Source organism: Bombina bombina, chromosome 6 (assembly GCF_027579735.1).
Source record: "Bombina bombina isolate aBomBom1 chromosome 6, aBomBom1.pri, whole genome shotgun sequence".
NCBI lineage: Eukaryota > Metazoa > Chordata > Amphibia > Anura > Bombinatoridae > Bombina > Bombina bombina.
In genome coordinates, this window is record NC_069504.1 from 1065590333 (window position 1) to 1065607853 (window position 17521).

At 39.6% G+C, this 17521-nt stretch overlaps 1 protein-coding gene across 1 annotated transcript in view; it reads left to right on the forward strand.

Annotated features, from left to right (window-relative positions):
- Positions 1-17521, forward strand: part of LOC128664175 (homeodomain-interacting protein kinase 2) — a 119613-nt gene that overhangs the window by 27414 nt on the left and 74678 nt on the right. The window lies entirely within an intron of this gene.

The following is a 17521-nucleotide window of genomic DNA, read 5'->3' on the forward strand; positions in this document are numbered from 1 at the left end:
ACTCCATGTATACAAGATGCATTCCAAAGGAAATGCAGTAGATTATGGTTAAAGGGACATTGCACTGTTACATTTTCTTCCCTTTTAATGTGTGCCCAAACTGTTTTACTTGCTGGAATGTATATAATTGTTTATAAATAGCTCCTTTGCCTTAATATCATTTAATATAGCCACTTTTGCCTGTTGAAACCACCACCTATACTGAAAATATGAATACTTGAGTATTCTCCAAAGAAAAGGTATGCAAACAATAGACCCGCAATCAAGTTCCCAGTGAGGCATGGAAGAGAGAGCTTACTAATTTTTTCTTTTCAGTTGCACTCTAATTATTGGCCTTTGTGTACAGATAGAGAAATAAGATGAGAAGGCCTTAATGTATAGAGAGATACATAAGATTAGGAGGTCTGCTATTTCTGCAGGCTCAGCCCATCTATATGGCCATGTTCTTGAGCACAACAAATTTAAACTTTGATCAGCAAAAACAACCATTTCATATACAAAAATAAATTCCCCATAAATGTTATAATCTGCATCTACTATGGTAACTAATGAATTTACAGTACAATGTCCCTTTAATTCATAATGTAAAATATTCTAAAGAATGTCCATAGAGTATTCCAAAAATAGATATGTATTATCTTTATTGCTGTAGAAAGTGCATTTGTATTCTGCGCCCCCCCTATATTACTCGTATGAATAACTGCAGAGAAACTTAATGAAACTTCATAATCTAGTTTATATATTTTGTAGTATTGTATTTCAAATTCAATTGGAAACGTTTAGAAATGTATTTCTGTTTATGCAGCCATAGGCCTAGTGTACACAGATTTGGTGTCCCACTGTGTCATGTGATTTATCGAACACTTGTTTTTGTTTTGTTTTTAACACCTTGTTGTGTATCTAAAATATGAATGTTATGTCCCTTTTAGCAGCTGGAAGTTTGATCAGTTTAAATACCACTCTTGCTTCAGGTTAACATATTTACTTATTTTTCAAATCGTGTCCTTGTGTTCTATTTATTATTCCTCTTGGAAAATCTATATATTTTTTCCATCTTTAAGATGTTACTGATTTACACTCTGTGACATAAACATGCTAGTTATTGATTCCAGAGAAATAATGAAAAAATATTATTTCCAGGGGGAAAAAAATCAACTGAACATAATGTATTAAAGGGATAGGAAACTCAAAATTAAACTAGCATGCTTCAGATAGAGCATGTCATTTTAAGACACTTTTAAATTCACTTTTTTCAAATGTGCTTTGTTCTCTTAGTATCCCTTGTTAAAAAATACGCACATATCATACACTAGTGGGAGCTGCTGCTAATTGGTGCCTGCACACATTTGTCTCTTGTGATTGGCTAAATAAATATTTTTAGCTTCCTGTCAGTAGTGCAATGCTGTCCCTTCTGCAATGGATAACAAGAGAATGAAGAACATTTGATAATAGAATTAAATTGGAAAGTTGTTTAAAATTGAATGTTCTACGTGAATCATAAAAGAAAATTTTGGTGTTTACTATCCCTTTAACCCCTTAATGACCGGACCATTTTTCAATTTTCTTACCCTTAATGACAATGGCTATTTTTACATTTCTGCAGTGTTTGTGTTTAGCTGTAATTTTCCTCTTACTCATTTACTGTACCCATACATATTATATACCGTTTTTCTCGCCATTAAATGGACTTTCTAAGGATACCATTATTTTCATCATATCTTATAATTTCCTATAAAAAAAAATATAAAATATGAGGAAAAAATTGAAAAAAACACACTTTTTCTAACTTTGACCCCCAAAATCTGTTACACATCTACAATCACCAAAAAACACCTATGCTAAATAGTTTCTAAATTTTGTCCTGAGTTTAGAAATACCCAATGTTTACATGTTCTTTACTTTTTTTGCAAGTTATAGGGCCATAAATACAAGTAGCACTTTGCTATTTCCAAACAACTTTTTTTCAAAATTAGCGCTAGTTACATTGGAACCCTGATATCTGTCAGGAATACCTGAATATCCCTTGACATGTATATATTTTTTTTTAGAAGACAACCCAAAGTATTGATCTAGGCCCATTTTGGTATATTTCATGCCACCATTTCACCGCCAAATGTCATCAAATAAAAAAAAAGTTCACTTTTTCACAAATTTTGTCACAAACTTTAGGTTTCCCACTGAAATTATTTACAAACAGCTTCTGCAATTAAGGCACAAATGGTTGTAAATGCTTCTTTGGGATCCCCTTTGTTCAGAAATAGCAGACTTATATGGCTTTGTGGTTGCTTTTTGGTAAGTAGAAGGCCGCTAAATGCTGCTGCGCACCACACGTAAATTATGCCCAGCAGTTAAGGGGTTAAATTAGGTAGCTTGTAGGGAGCTTGCAGGGTTAATTTTAGCTTTAGGGTAGAGATCAGCCTCCCACCTGACACATCCCACCCCCTGATCCCTCCCAAACAGTTCTCTTCCCTCCCCCACCCCACAATTGTCCCCGCCATCTTAAGTACTGGCAGAAAGTCTGCCAGTACTAAATAAAAGGAGTTTTTATTTTTTTTAATAAAAAAAAATAAAATGTTTTAGCTGTGATGGACTCCTGCCTTAGCCCCAACCTCCATGATCCCCCCCCCCAGCAATCTAACCCTCGCCCCTACCTAATTGCCGCCATCTTGGGTACTGGCAGCTGTCTGCCAGTACCCAATTTGCCCCCCAAAAAAGTGTTTTTAATTATTTTTTATTACTAATTTATTTTTTTCTGTAGTGTAGCAGCCCCCCACAATACCCCAACCCCCTCCCCCTCCCAGATCCTCATATATATATATTTCCCCCCCTCTTCCCACTCATTGGTGTCAGTGTGGGTAGGTGATCGCGGGCGTGCGCGCGCACGCGCATGCGCGCCCCCGCACGCTCCCGGCACCCGGCGTGCACATTGCACTAACAGGAGCCGTATGCCGGGTAGCGATGGGCCGCCCACCCGCCTCCCAGTTGCGCTCCCACCCACCAACGAACCGGCCGCATCGCTACCGGTGCAGAGAGGGCCACAGAGTGGCTCTCTCTGCATCGGATGCTTTCTAAGGGTATTGCAGGATGCCTCAATATCGAGGCATCACTGCAATACCCTGAGAGCTGCTGGAAGCGATTGCGATCGCTTCCAGCACTCTCTTAGACAAGTGACGTACCAGGTACGTCCATTGTCACTAACTGCAAGTTTTTGCAGGACGTACCTGGTACGTCACTTGTCATTAAGGGGTTAAAGGGACAGTATATACCAATTTTCATATAACTGCATGTAATAGACACTACTATAAAGTATAATATACACAGATACTGATCAAAAAATCCAGTGTCAAACCTTTTAAAAACTTACTTAGAAGCTCCCAGATTAGCACTGTTGATGAGGTGAGGCTGGGACACCCAGTGAAAGGGGCTAGGAAAGCAAAAAGAGCAGACACTCCCCCCTCCCCCGCACATGAAAAGACAGAAAACAAACAGGAGCCAGCAGAAGTCAGTAGACATCCGTATACATCTGACACTGTGGGGCTTGGTTAGGAGTCTGAAAATCAGCACATTATTTAAAAAAAAAAAAAAAAGTAAAACTATACATAGTTACAAAAACACTCCCAGATGGGCTATATAAATGGATCAATTACAATACATTTATGCAAAGAAAAATCTGGTGTACAATGTCCCTTTAAGATGCTGTTTCGTTGCTATGGATTGTTGTCAGAATTAAAAGGACATCTCACGATTCAGATTATGCAGTTTTAAGAGATTTTTCAATTAACTTTTGTTATCAAATTCATTTCACTCTCTTGGTATCCTTTATTGAAAAACATACATCAAGAAGCATCCATGCACTACTAGGTTCTGGCTTTTGATTGGTGGCTATGTACATTTCCTCTTGTCATTAGCTCACCAGTTATGTTCCCAGTAGTGCATTGCTGCTGTGGAGCTGACTTAACCTTCTGTTTAACTCTTTTGCATGGGTAAACACATAGTTAACGCGTTGTATAAATATACTATTGCTTATATATACATAAAAACATTTTCTTTTTGCAGTTTGTTTCCTTAAAGGGACGTAATAGCCAACATTGAGACATGAATTGTAGAAGCAGGTTTATAGTATATTTCCATTAGCAAAAATGTTTCTTGTAAAAACTGTGGAACGCTTGGCAGAGTGAGAGAGGTGGATAGAATGGCTGAAATTGTGTAATTGCGGTCAAAACACACCCTTCCACTTGCTTTAGTAACTGGCATATGTGGGTATGGTGCCTAAAAAAAAAAGTAATAGCTGAATCAAAAATGGTCCTACTCGTAAGAGAACAAAGACAAAAAATCGTATGCTCTACTGAATCACGAAAGGAAAAAAAAAATGGGTTCAGTGTCACTTTTAAGTTATTACTGTAGTGTTCTCCACAGAAAATGTTGCCAGCCCCGGGGGCATTATGAAGTAGCTGGGTGGAGGCAGTGGAATATTTTGCAATATTAGAGCATTTTCTATTAGTTATAAAATGTCACTTAAACTAATAAAAGCACAGATTATTGTCTAATTTAACATAAACTGATAATTTGTTCAACAAACTTCAAAAAAGTTAACATTAGCTCATTTTAACTGGGTGGGCAGTAAAATCAGCCAGTTGCTGTGCCCATTAAATAGGTCCTGTGGAGAGCACAGCCACTGAGTAGCATGTTGCAGGGTCAATATACATTTCACTACACTTCATTAGTATGGAGTCCCTACAGCCTATCTGAGAGGAGTGCACAAACACCACTTTCCATTGGTATTTTGCGGCTAAATCAGAAAAATAAATGTGTATACTGCAATATTTTTTTTAAATTTTCATTAAAGGACCAGTAAACACAGTAGATTTGCATAATCAACAAATGCAAGATAACAAGACAAGACAATACAATAGCATTTACTCTGAATTTCAAATGAGTAGTAGATTTTTTTTCTAACACATTTCAAAGTTATGTCTATTTCCACTCCCCCTGTACCATGTGATAGCAATCAGCCAATCACAAATGCATATACGTATAGTCTGTGAATTCTTGCACATGCTCAGTAGGATCTGGTGACTCAAAAAGTGTAAATATAAAAGACTGTGCACATTTTTTTTAATGGAAGTAAATCAGAAAGTTGTTTAAAATTACATGCTGTATCTGAATCATGAAAATTTAATTTGACCTGAGTGTCCCTTTTAAAGGGACATAAAACATGAGTTTGTATTATGAAATGCTTAATTATGCACAGTAAAACAACTATACCATCTGCTTTTATTATTTATTTTGCTCCTTTCTCCTGTAATTAAAGTCCTAATATTGTGGATTTTATGGGAGATTACATTCTTAATTTATTGTTATCGGGAATTAAAAAAAAAAAAAAAAAAAGTGAGTGTAAATATTCATTTTTCCTCCAGCCAATACCATTTTTCAAACAAAACTACATACCTGTGTATGAAAATACAAACAAACAACCTTTTTTAACTGACTTCCCCAAAAAGTGTGTCTAGCTTTATTTGTCAGTCCCTGTTTTAGAGGACCATTATAGTGGTGCAAAATACATGTTCTAATGCATTAGGGCATTAAGTTTTATCACTAGGGACCCTGGAATTCTGTGTTATATCCTCATAAAGGGGTTAAATACATAGTTAAAGTACCGTTCTAAAGCCACAGAGATCTGCTGGTGCTGAGTGGAATCGTCCAGTGACCCAATCAGCAGCAGTATTCGCACAACTAGGCTGTATGACTTTCCCTTTGGCAGTTTTCTGCTCAGGACCAGAAGTTTTTTTGCAGCTCATGAATGGTACCCTTTGAGTGGTTTAAACACATAGTTGCAGGGTTGCTACTGATAAAATCACTCGCTGTAACGAAGTAGAGCATGTATTTTTTCCACTATAATGACCCTTTAAGCACATCATTGGAGTACAAAGGATAAAACTGGATAGATCTGGGGAAAATAACATTGTGATACAAAATGATGTTGTTCACAGGCATAAAACATCTGGGGAGGAAGTCATTTCTGTAAATTGGGACAGATTATTTCATGTCAGTTTTTCCAAATTAGAAAGTTACTGGAAGATTTTATACTTCAGTGCAAGGGAAAGAGGACAAAGCATAACACTGCTGCTTCAGAGGTTAGATAATCATATTACTGGGTACAACTCAAAAAGAAAACATGTTTGCATCAATAGGAAGTCAGTGGGGAGACTTGAACAGTACAGTTTGTTCAGACTGGGCCTCGGTTGTGACTGCAGACTCAGGGCTTGACAAGGCTACGACATGTTAATGAGGGCAACACGCTAAGGATAAGACAGATATTTTAGAAGGTACTAAGGCCAGGGAATTAAAGGGACAGTTTACCCTAAAATTGTCTCCCCTTTATTTTGTTACTAATGATCAATTTTACCTGCTGGAGTGTATTAAATTGTTTACAAATAGATCATTTACCTTTCTATTGGCATTTAAAATAGCTGATTTTACCTATGGTATCCCTACCTATACTTAAAGTTTCTATACTTAAATGGACAGTCTACTCCAGAATTTCTATTGTTTGAAAGGATAGATAATCCCTTTATAACCAATTCCCCAGTTTTGCATAACTGACACAGTGATATCAATATACTTTTATCTGTGTAATTACCTTGTATCTAAGCCTCTGCAGACTGCCCCCTTATCTCAGTTCTTTTGACAGACTTGCATTTTAGCCAATCAGTGTTGACTCATAAATAACTCCACAGGAGTAAGCACAATGTTATCTATATGACACACATATAATCTAAGAGGTATTTAAAAAACGCTAACACACACACATATAGTAGTCAAGATTAGAAACCACTTGAACACAAAATAAATCGTAAAGTGCAGATACCCCCAGCCTTTTGTGTGCTAGTTCCTCAGTTCGTAATTTATCTACTGATGAAAATGATGACAATCTCAGTGGGTAATTCATGTATTGGTGAAAAATTTAATTGAATGACTTGTGGTTCCATTTTCTTTGTATTTTATTTCTGGCAAAGGAATGGTTTAAGCATCGTATATCCTTAGTAAAATATTTGCCCCATCTGAGCCAGGGCAGAGGACGGATGTTGGTGCAGTGTTGAAGTGAACCACAGCCCAGGAATTTGACTGTACTCCTTTAATGTTCCCCCTCCGCTCTCCTCTGTTTCTGGTTTTGTGGTTAGAGACAGGGTCAAGAAAAGTTCTTGCATGGAAAATAATGTAAAATAAAAAAAAAAGGAATGTTCCACCTTTTTTCTTTTTTTTCTCCTCTCTCTCTCTCTCTCTCTCTCTCTCTAGTATTTCAGTTCTGCTTCTGCCAGTGTATATATATATACACACTTGTATGCAAAGGTTTAGGCACCCCTGACAATTTCCATGGTTTTCATTTATCAATAATTGGGTGTTTGGATCAGCAATTTCATTTTTATCTATCAAATAACTGAAAGACACAGTTATATTTTAGTAGTGAAATGAGGTTTATTGGATTAACAGAAAATGTGCAATATGCATCCAAACCAAATTAGACAGGTAAATAAATTTGGGCACCCTTGCCATTTTGTTGATTTGAATACCTGTAACTACCTAGCACTGATTAATTGGAATACACAATTGGTTTGGTGAGCACATTAAGCCTTGAACTTCATAGAAGGGTGCATCCAATCATGAGAAAAGGTATTTAAAGTGAATGTAAATTTTTGTGAAAAAAAACCACTTATCTTTTAAAATTGACAGCTGCTCCAGCTTCCTCCGGTCGTCGCAAGCCATTTCTGATGTCAGAAATGATGGATGGGTCATCCTCCAATCACGGCTCCCCCCGGGGGAATCGGTGTCTGATTCAATGCCGTGATTGGAGGAAGCCGGATTCCTCATTTTAGACTCAGGAAGAGGCTTTGCGACGGGTGGAGGAAGCTGAATCTGCTGTCAAGATCAAAAGGTAAGTTGTTTTTTTTTTCACAACACGAGTGAAATGTAAATTTTGATTAATTAAAGTGCCCGGTTTTTAATCGAATTTTTAAAAACCGGGCACTTTAGCATCAAAATTTACATTCACTTTAAGGTGGCCAATTGCAAGTTGTTGTTCTCTTTGACTCTCCTCTGAAGAGTGGCAACATGGGGGCCTCAAAGCAACTCTCAAATGACCTGAAAACAAAGATGGTTAAACAATATGGTTTAGGGGAGGGCTACAAAAAGCTATCACAGAGATTTAAGCTGTCAGTGTCCACTGTGAGGAACATAGTGAGGAAATAGAAGACCACAGGCACAGTTCTTGTTAAGGCCAGAAGTGGCAGGCCAAGTAAAATATCGGAGAGGTAAAGGATGGTGAGAACGGTCAAAAACAGCCCACAGACCACCTCCAAAATCTTACAACATCATCTTGCTGTAGATGGTGTCACTGTGCATTGTTCAGCAATTCAGCGCACTTTGCACAAGGAGAAGCAGTATGGGAGAGTGATGCGGAAGAAGCCTTTTCTGCACACACGCCACAAACAGAGTCGCTTGAGGTATGCAAACGCACATTTGGACAAGCCAGCTTAATTTTGGAAGAAGGTGCTATGGACTGATGAAACAAAGATTGAGTTATTTGGTCATAACAAGGGGCGTTATGCATGGCGGCAAAAGAACACAGTGTTCCAAAAAAAACACTTGCTACCAACAGTAAAATTTAGTGGATGTTCCCTCATGCTGTGGGGCTGTGTGGCCAGAGCCGGTACTGGGAATCTTATTAAAGTTGAGGGTCGCATGGATTCCACTCAATATCAGCAGATACTTGAGAATAATGTTGATGAATTAGTCACAAAGAATATTTCAACAAGACAACGACCAAAAACACTGCTCAGAATCTACTCTGGCATTTATGCAGAGGAACAAGTACAATGTTCTGGACTGGCCATCCCAGTCCCCAGACCTGAATATCATTTAAAATGATTTGAAGTGGGCTGTCCATGCTCGGCAACCATCAAACCTAACTGAACTGGAGATGTTTTGCAAGGAGGAATGGTCCACAAAACCTTCATCCAGAATCCAGACACTCATTACAGGCTATAGGAAGCATCTAGAGGCTGTTATTTCTGCTAAAGGAGTCTCTACTAAATATTGATGCGATATTTCTGTTGGGGTGCCCAAATTTATGCACCCGTCTAATTTCGTTTGGATGCATATTGCACATTTTCTGTTAATCCAATAAACCTCATTTCACTACTGAAATATTACTGTGTCCTTCAGTTATTTGATAGATCAAAAAGAAATATATATACACAATTTAACAATTGCACTCTCTGGATTTAAACCACAGCAACTTTAATGTGTCACGTTTCGGAGCATTCACCTCTTCCTCAGACAACCATAAAGTGAACAAAACAGTGCTTATATAGTCAAACAGGCTCCTCCCACTTCCTCTACAACTAATCACAAAGGTATCACAGTTGATACTAATTACATACAGGTGATAATATACACAAAGCATCACCTGTATGTAATTATTACAACTGTAATACCTTTGTGATTAGTTGTAGAGGAAGTGGGAGGAGCCTGTTTAAATATCTAAGCACTATTTTGTTCACTTTATGGTTGTCTGAGCAAGGGGTGCATGATCCGAAACGTTACACATTAAACTTGCTGTGGTTTAAATCCAGAGAGTGCAATTGTTGGATTGTGTATACTATGAGATTTTGCACCCTGGTATTTGTCTTTCTAACAAGTGGGAATATATATATATATATATATATATATATTCAATCTCATCTGAAAATCCGGTGTATATCCCCTTGAATCATCAGAAAATAGCAAGCACTCTGAGAATAAATTCAACACCTTTAATGTGTATAAATAGGTCACATAACGTTTCGGCCCCTCATAGAGGCCTTGGTCACATGTACAAACAGAACATATATGAAACATACCCCTATTGATTACCTGATTCGTTACATACAACCACGAATATCACGCTCACAATGTACTGCTGCTTCGTCTCAAGACGCATATACGTCATCGTGATGCACCCAATGCCATGGCAACATAACGCTCTACATTGCTGCGCAAACCTGGTTGTGCTTCCGGGTGGTGATCCCACCCCTTCATGCTTACTTGGTTGATGTGTGTTGCCATGGCAACGAGGTGCACGTAATAGATAGCATGTACTCAGCGTGTATACACCATTCAAGAAGTATGACAAAATGGGTAGACAAACTATGTGTAACACATAAGACTAATTTACCCGTTTTGCTATATTGCATGCCACCATTTCACCGCCAAATGGGATCAAATAATAAAAAAAAATGTTAGCCTTTTTCACAAACTTTGGGTTTTTCACTAAAATTATTTCCATACCGCTTGTGCAATCATGGCACAAATGGTTGTTAAAGCTTCTCTGGGATCCCCTTTTGTTCAGAAATAGCAGAAATATATGGCTTTGCCATTGCTTTTAGGTAACTAGAAGGCAGCTAATTGCAGCTGCGCACCCCACCTCTATCAGGTAGCTTGTAAGGTTCATTTTAGCTTTAGTGTAGAGATTACCCTCCCACCTGACATTTCCCACCCCATGATCCCTACTTGATCCCTCCCAAACAACTCCATTCCCTACCTCGCCCCCTACTGGTCACCCCCATCTTGGGTCTACCAGTATGAAGATTTAAGAAATTTATTTTATTAAATATTTTTATATTTACTGCAGTGTGGGAATCCCCCCTTACCCTCCAATTTCCCTGATCCCTCCCAAACAGCTCTCTATAACTCTCCCCCCTCTCTAATTATTGTCCGCCATCTTAGGTACTGGCAGCTGTCTGCCAGTACCAATTAAACACTTTTTTTTTTAATTGTATTTTTTTTTCTGTAGTGTAGTGATCCCCCACCTTCCCCCTCCTGCGATCATTAGTTAGGGCCCTTCCGTCCCTCTTCCTTTATTATTATTTTTTTTTTATTGTAGTGCCATCCCATTTCTGCCTCCTCCCTCCCCCCTCCACTGCAGGACCGCCCACCCGCCTCCTGGATTCTCTCCCACACCTACCACCGGCACCAGCAGATGATCGTTACAGACGGTAACACACGCAATATCGCCGTCTGTAACAATCTGACATCTGCCCTCATATGGAAACGGAGCACCGATCGTGCTCCAGTTCCATATGCGGGCAGATGCCTGGAGCTCAGGAACTCCAACTCTCAACTGTAACTTAAAGGGACACTGAACCCAAAAATGTTCTTTCGTGATACAGATAGAGCATGCAATTTTAAGCAACTTTCTAATTTACTCCTATTATCAAATTTATTTTATTATCTTGGTATGTTTATTTGAAAAGCAAGAATGTAAGTTTAGATGCCGGCCTATTTTTGGTGAACAACCTGGGTTGTCCTTGCTGATTGGACAGCACCAATAAACAAGTACTGTCCATGGTCTGAACCAAACATTTGCTGGCTCCTTAGCTGAGATGCCTTCTTTTTCAAATAAAGATAGCAAGAGAACGAAGAAAAATTGATAATAGAAGTAAATTAGAAAGTTGCTTAACCCCTTAACGACTGAGGACGTGCAGGGTACGTCCTCAGAAAAAAGGCAGTTAATGCCTGAGAACGTACCCTGCACGTCCTCAGTGTGGAAAGCAGCTGGAAGCGATCCTGCTCGCTTCCAGCTGCTTTCCGGTTATTGCAGTGATGCCTCGATATGGAGGCATCCTGCAATAACGTTTTTAAGTCATCCGGTGCAGAGAGAGCCACTCTGTGGCCCTCTCTGCACCGGAGATCGGTGGCTACCTGCGTTGGTGGGTGGGAGCCGGACCGGGAGGCGGGTGGCGGCCATCGATGGCCATGTGGATGTGAAGGGGGGCGGGATCGTGGGCGGGGGTGGCTGGGGGGCGCGCACGGGCACGGGAGGGTGGGGGCGGGCGCGTGCACGGGGAGGGAGCGGGTGGGAACCGCTACACTACAGAAAATGGGAAATAAAAAATATATAAAAAATAAAATGTTAAACAATAAGCAAGGTGGTGGGGGTTAGTCTGTGGGGGGTGGGGGGGGGGTAGCTACACTACAGAAAAAAAACAAAAAAAAACAAAAAAAAAGCATTTTTTTATTGTAAACTGGGTACTGGCAGACAGCTGCCAGTACCCAAGATGGCCCCCCAATAAGGCTGAGGGGAGGGTTAGTGAGCGGTTTTGGGGGGGATCAGGGAGGTTGGGGGCTAAGGGGGGGATCCTACACAGTAGCATATGTAAATATGCTAAAAAAAATTCATTTTTTTTTAAAAACCCTTTTATTTTAGTACTGGCAGACTTTCTGCCAGTACTTAAGATGGCGGGGACAATTGTGGGGTGGGGGAGGGAAGGGAGCTGTTTGGGAGGGATCAGGGGGTGGGATGTGTCAGATGGGAGGCTGATCTCTACACTAAAGCTAAAATTAACCCTGCAAGCTCACTACAAACTCCCTAATTAACCCTTTCACTGCTAGCCATAATACACGTGTGAGGCGCAACAGGATTTAGTGGCCTTCTAATTACCAGAAAGCAACGCCAAAGTCATATATGTCTGCTATTTCTGAACAAAGGGGATCCCAGACAAGCATTTACAACCATTTGTGCCATAATTGCACAAGCTGTTTGTAAATGATTTCAGTGAGAAACCTAAAATTGTGAAAAATTTTACGTTTTTTTTAATTTGATCGCATTTGGCGGTGAAATGGTGGCATGAAATATACCAAAATGTGCCTAGATCAATACTTGGGGTTGTCTACTACACTACACTAAAGCTAAAATTAACCCTACAAGCTCCCTAAAAGCTCCCTAATTAACCCCTTAACTGCTGGGCATGATACACTTGTGGTGCGCAGTGGCATTTAGCGGCCTTCTAATTACCAAAAAGCAACGCCAAAGCCATATATGTGTGCTATTTCTGAACAAAGGGGATCCCAGAGAAGAATTTACAACCATTTATGCCATAATTGCACAAGCTGTTTGTAAATGATTTCAGTGAGAAACCTAAAGTTTGTGAAAAAATTTGTGAAAAAGTGAACAATTTTTTGTATTTGATCGCATTTGGCGGTGAAATGGTGGTATGAAATATACCAAAATTGGCCTAGATCAATACTTTGGGATGTCTACAAAAAAAAAATATATACATGTCAAGGGATATTCAGGGATTCCTGAAAGATATCAGTGTTCTAATGTAACTAGCGCTAATTTTGGAAAAAAATGGTTTGGAAATAGCAAAGTGCTACTTATATTTATGGCCCTATAACTTGCAAAAAAAGCAAAGAACATGTAAACATTGGGTATTTCTAAACTCAGGACAAAATTTAGAAACTATTTAGCATGGGTGTTTTTTGGTGGTTTTAGATATGTAACAGATTTTGGGGGTCAAAGTTAGAAAAAGTGTGTTTTTTCCATTTTTCCTCATATTTTATCATTTTTTTTATAGTAAATTATAAGATATGATGAAAATAATGGTATCTTTAGAAAGTCCATTTAATGGCGAGAAAAACGGTATATAATATGTGTGGGTACAGTAAATGAGTAAGAAGAAAATTACAGCTAAACACAAACACCGCAAAAATGTAAAAATAGCCTTGGTCCCAAACGGACAGAAAATGGAAAAGTGCTCTGGTCACTAAGGGGTTAAAATTACATGTTCTATCTGAATCATGAAATAAAAAAATTGGGTTCAGGGTCCCTTTATGTTTAAATATTTTTTATTGTTGTTATAAGAAAAGTTTTGATCATATACAGTACAAAAAGGGTTCAAAAGTAGTTTTGATAACATCAACAGATAATAACATGAGCATATCTGGTAAATCTTCAGTTCCTCTTATGTGTATCAATACTCTTCATATTGCCAGTGGATGTTTTGATCTGTAGACAGAACTGCGCTAAATAAATCTATATTCTCGGTTTATACATTAGTTGTCTATGTCCAGAAACATTTTAACACATTTATCACTCTGTGAACCTCTTAATCAGTAAAAAAGAACAAATTAGAGAAAAAGAAAATAACATCAAAGATAAAGTATAGCCAGTGATTCTTATCTCTAGTGATGATCATAGGAATCCAGCTCTGTATAGAGCAAATATGGGTGGGGGGAGGAGGGGGGGGAGGAAGGGGGGGGGACGGAGGGGAACAGACAGTATTCCCACTCCCAGCGATCCTCCGCAGTCTCTAAGTTATATTTAGAGTCAATTCTCAAGATACAGGTGGAGTCTCAGCTTCTCTCCTAGACAAAACCGAATTACTGATCCAGTAGAACCATACTTTCTGGAATGAAGCTCTGTTATTTAAGGTGTCTACTGCGTATTCATGCATGATATAAGTGTAGGAAATTTTGTTATATATTTCTGACCATGTATGTGGGGGAGCCTACCTTCCAATATTTCGCTATGCATATTCTTGTCACCGTACATAGTATTCTTATGAACGTGTTAATGTGTTTATGGAATTTATCTATATGTTCGTGTAGTAATGCCTGCTGGATAGTAAGAAGGAACTCCTCCTCCAGAAGTTGGCCAATAAGGACAGAGAGTTTCTGCCAGATCCTCTGTATATCCCTACAGTCCCACCACATATGCCTGTATGACCCTATCTCTCCACATCCCCTATAGCATAGATTACTGCTGCTTATGTGCATATGGGCTGTCCTCACTGGTGTGAGATACCATCTAAATACAGTCTTCATAACATTTTCTTTTAAATCCATGCTAATTAATCCCCTATCGGCCTCCTGGATCAGTTCTTCCCATTCCGAAATCCCTTTAGATATGTTTAGATCTTTCTCCCACGCCTTTATTATCGAGGATTTAGTCCTGTCCGGGGGTGTCTGTAGTGCTATGTATATTCTAGAAATGTTCTGTTTAGTTCTAGTTAAGCTTGCGCCACAGCTTTCTAATACCGTGAGTTTCCCATTTATCGGGTTCTTAAGGAAAGTATGTAGGGAGGAACGTTATTGGAGATAAAGATACCAGTGGAGTTTTATAGGTTCCAGTTTTTCCTGTAACTGTGTGAAGGGAAGTAATTGCCCCCCCCCCCCCAGCACATCTGCCACTCTATAGAGTCCCTTGTTCTCCCACTTAGCAATCATTCTACGGGAGTCGCCTGTCAAAAAGGTTCTGATTGGGGTCAACAGAGAGTATGTAGGGAATAAGTCTGTTCTCCTACGCATTTGGGTCCAGGACTTTGTAGTCAGGTCCGTGGTGTATGCTTGAGTGTGTAGCTTCTTTGGATGACCAGGGTGTGTGTCCCAGAAGATTGAGTCTCTCTCTTCCCACCCTCCTAGCTCCATCTCTAGAAATACCCAAGTAGCCTCTTCTGATCTCCTCATGAGGCAGGAGTCTTGAGCCAATCTAGCGGCCCTATAGTATACAAAAAGGTCCGGGGCCCCCACTCCCCCTATAGCTCTGCTTCTGCTTATCACCTGTTTCGCTATTCTAGCCGATTTCGGTCCTCTTATGAAAGCTAATATGTCAGACTGCATTTTAATAATATCTGCCGTGATCAGCCTGATGGGGAGGGCTCTGAAAAGATACAGAATCCGTGGTAACAAGTTCATTTTAATTAGTGCTACCCTCCCCATCCAAGAAAAACCACATGCTCGCCACCTTAGGAGGTCTCTCCTGAACTGTTTAAGCAATGGGGAGTAGTTATATTTATATAAGAGATGCATCTGAGCTGGAAGGTTAATGCCTAAATATTTGAGTGTTTTAGAGACCCAGCGAAACTCAAAGTTCAGTTCAATTATTTTCCGTGTATGTGAGGGGATGGCCACCGGGAGAAGTTCGCTTTTTTCCATGTTTATTTTGTATCCCGATATCTGTGAGAATTCGGTCAGTGTCGCGTTTAAATTAGGGAGTGATAGAAGTGGTTTAGTAATGGTGAGTAGTATGTCGTCCGCAAATAATGATATTTTGTATTCGGTTTGGGCCACCTGAATACCTGCTATGTCTGGGTGTGCTCGGATTTTGGCCGCTAGTGGCTCAATACAGAGAGCAAAGAGCAAGGGTGATAGAGGGCATCCCTGTCTGGTCCCGTTTAGTATGGGGAAGAGATTTGACCTATAGCCTCCCGCAGTTACTTGGGCTTGTGGTTTTGAGTAAATTGCTTGTAAAGCAGTCATAAATGTTTCAGTAAAACCCAACTCTGCCATTACCCCTAGCATGTATTTCCAGTCTATTCTGTCAAACGCCTTCTCCGCATCCAGTGATAGGACCAGAGAAGGCGTTTGTGTGCTCTCTAAGTGATGGATCAAATTGATTACTCGCCTTATATTGTCCGGGGCCTCCCTGTTCTGTATAAACCCCACCTGGTCGGGGTGGATCAAATGTGGCATAATTGGTTTGAGGCGGTTGGCTAGGACCTTAGTAAAAATCTTGAGGTCCTGGTTGATTAGAGAGATAGGTCTATAGTTTTGACATTTCTTATGGTTTTTGTCTGGTTTAGGGATCACTACTATCTTTGCATCTAATAATTCCTGAGGGATGGGGTTGCCTTCCATGATGAAATTACAAAATTTAGTCAAATGGGGGATCAATGTGTTTTTGAATAGTTTATAGTATTCCCCCGGGAACCCATCGGGCCCGCCGCCTTTCCTGGTTTCAGGTCTTTAATGGCTTTTAAAATCTCCTCTATAGTTATCTGGGCATTAAGGCTGTCTCTCTGTTCTGTCGTGAGTGGGGTCAATTTACAGTCATCTAAGAATCGTCTTGTCTGGGACATTGTCTCTGAATTATGAATCACCTTTTTTCCATCATAGAGTTTGCTGTAAAAGTTTGCGAAAGTGTTAACTATTTCTTGTGGATGGGATGTCTGGTCTCCCCTCTCCGTTTCTATCGACATTTATAGCCGACGCTCTGCATCTCTCCCTAATCTTATGGGCCATGAATCTATCTGGCTTATTCGCAAATATGAAGTAGTGTGATTTGAGTCGTTGAGCTGCCCTAACTGCTTGCGAGTTTAATATTGTTGCTAGTGATTGTTTTTTATCCTGAAGTGTTCGTAATAACTCTGGGCTCTTAGTTAGATTGTGCTGTCTCTCTAGATGTTCAATATCTTTGTGAAGTTGTTCTGTGTGGATTCTGTATTTGTGGTTAATCCTAGCCTTCAGGGTCCCTTTAAAGGGACAGTCTACACCAGAATTTTTATTGTTTAAAAAGATGGAAAAGCCCTTCATTAACCATTCCCCAGTTTTGCATAACCAACACCAGTGGCGTCACTAGGGTTGGTGTCCCCCCACCCCCCACTAATGTTTTATTTTTACTGCAAGAAGAGGATTTCATAGAAAAGGCAAACTTCTCCAATGGACAGAAAGCAGACACACAAAAACACAGGCACACACAAACACTCAGGCACACACACAGAAACACTTGGGCACACAAACACAAAAACACAGGCACACTCAGACACACACACATACCAAATATGTAAACTGCAATGCATTAATTATAAAGCTCATGCCTAGAGCTGCTCCCTGGCTCAGCAGAGCATCAAATGAAAGATAAACAGTGCACTCTAAAAATAAATCACTAAAGAAAAGGTTTAGGCGCACAAACTATGAAAATTCT